Here is a 2702-nt window from a genome sequence, read left to right on the forward strand (position 1 = left end):
CTCAGCGTCCGGGTGCAGAGGAGCCCCCAGCTGCTCAGCGCGCGCCTCGGGAGGAGAGGCTGAGCCGCAGAGGAAGCTCGGCTAGCCGCCGGGTGTAGCAGACAGACAGGCACCTCCTATCTAAACTCTCGGGTCACACTCCTCCCCGAAGGGCGGGACACGCGGCTAGCTGCTCCCTCGGCACTGCCTTTGCCCAGCGCGGAGCAGCCCAGCGAGGAGCTGGTCCTGACGCTCAGGGTCCTGAGGAGAGACAGACCCTCGTGCTCAGACTGAGATGGAAGGAAGGAAAGTAGCCAGATTCTGAGCACCCTCGACCAGCCCTTGTGCGAGGCAAGGGAACTACTAAAATGAAGGAGAATTAAGCAGCAGCTACTTGGGAGGAGGCGGGTGCGAGGAGATGGTGGCGGTGGTGGGACTCTGCTGGTGGCCAAGAAGAACGCTGAAGATGAAGTCAGTGGGGAGGCTGAGAAAGGGCTTCCACCTAGTGAATTAGTGAGTTCGGGAGGGGATAAAGGTAACTAACATTTGCCTAACATTTAAGGCTTAGGTCGAAATCTATTCTGGTTTGGTGCACCAATTAACAATGATCTTCATCGCATAAGTGAGGAAACTGAGATCTTGAAAGGTTAAGTGATCTGGCCAAGGTGACGGAGCTAGTAAGTGGCAAAGCTTTTCCTGAAACCTGGATCTTCTATTTGTAGAGTCCATCTATCTTGATTTCTCCTCCCAAGAGACTGGCCAGATTTCGGGGAAGTGGCTGCAGGGAAAACCAAAGGAGATGTTGGCCCTGGGTACCATGAATCACAGTGGCTGTGTTGACATGGTGGGAGGATTATGGTTAAGAGCACCGGTGCTGTCATCAGATAGACCTGGGTTCAAGTCCTCATTCTGCTAATGACTGCACGTGTGACCCTGAGGGACTTGCTTAACCTCTCAAGTAGTAACGTCAGTCCAGGCTGCTTGGCTCTTTTGAGGCATAGGAATAACACATGAAGTGCAGACACATAAAAAGTCCTCGGTACAGTGCAACTCGCAGGATTCTCACGTGTTTTAGGAAGGGTGTTTTAGTGGTCGATGTTTAACTGCAGTTTTTAGCATGGATTTTGAAACCAGAAAATAGACTCGATATAAAGCTTTCTCACTCTGGTTTGTGACTACTAGAAAACATTTTTTCCCTTCTGGAATTTGACTTGGCTACGTCATAGAGGCAAGGGAGTCCCTTTTGATAAATATGGTTTATCTCTTTAATAATCACTTGATATCCTGGGAAAGGATATCTAGTTTTGTGTGTGGAATATGAGTGGGATGACTGAGGCCAAAAGTACCTAAATTAGGCCTTGGCTTGAAGAAGTTCATTTTTAAGCTTAATGCCTGTTCTGATGACAGATGCACAGAAATAGCAAGAGTCTTGAGCTTTGGATGTAAAAGCCTTAAGTGTAGCCAGAGAGGCTGCCTCCTGACTGAAAGGGTCTAAGCTTTGCAATTAGATAGTTCTGAACTCTACCACTAGCTGTGTGACCCTGGGTTAGTTTACTCAAGTTCTCTGATTTTGTTTTCTCACCTCATAGTGGTGTTGTGAAGCTGAGGAAGCATAAAAAGTGTTTGCATAGAGTAATAAGAAGAAGCAGAATGAATATTTTAAGGTCTTTATATATGATGAGCACTCTCTCATTCCTTCACATCTATCCAATTAATAGAAGGCCTTCCACATGGTTAGTTCCCTTGTCTTCCACCATCTCCCTCTCATTCCTGACCTCTCATCTCCCCGTCGAGCTCCTAATGAATAATGATGGTTTTAGAAGAGCCCCACTTAAGTTGATGAAGTGAAAGAAGGAAAAGGCCCTGTAACCAAAAGACACAAGAATCTGAAGAAATCTGAGGTCTTCTCTCCAGACAGACAGACAGACAGACAGACACACACACACACACAATTGCACACACTCACAATTTGCACCAATTACAGGGTGTTCAGTTTCCTGAAGCTCCATTCTGGTGCCCAGAGGAGGCCCAGTGGACTCTAGCTTAAGAATCCTCCTCTACGGACATTCTCTAAAGTGTACCTATGCCAGTTCTTTGCAGCCTTATTTTCCTGTTACAGCTGCGTCCACCTCCATACCCCTTCCAAGAGTAGTGCACAGGGAGAGAGGAGCACAGGACTGTAAGCGACTCTTTTGAAATAATTCCAATATGTGACTGAAGGAACAGCTGTGGATCTCTGACATGGTTTATATATGTTATGCTTCAAAATTAATGGCCTTGAATGGGTGTAATTCAGGAAACCACATGTTTCCTCCTGGCCAATGTAGATGGCCTTTACCATGGGTTTCCGGCTGCTTGCCTGCCTGCTGTGCTCTTGTTCACCCTGCTCTGTTCTCAGGCTGAAGTGTGGAGTCTTCTGTCCCTCTCCCTAAGAAATCTTATTTTACAACTTCACTGATCGGCCAAGAAAAACATCACTTGTTCATATATCAAGTATGTTTTGAACTCTTTGTGCCAGGGAGAAGTGTGGGCACCAAGAAATATACAGCAAATAAAAGAAAGCAAATGTCATTTCATTCAACTGTGGCTATAAATTTTACATCAGCTTTCAGAATAACAAGACTGTTATTTTTTTCTGAGGGAATTTTTTAAAAATCAAGATGGCAAAATTGTGAGTTGATAGTTCCCTTTTCTTTTATTTATATTTTATTTAAAATTTAAAA

The sequence above is a fragment of the Pteropus vampyrus genome, unplaced genomic scaffold (assembly GCF_000151845.1).
Source record: "Pteropus vampyrus isolate Shadow unplaced genomic scaffold, Pvam_2.0 Scaffold15, whole genome shotgun sequence".
Taxonomy (NCBI): Eukaryota; Metazoa; Chordata; class Mammalia; order Chiroptera; family Pteropodidae; genus Pteropus; species Pteropus vampyrus.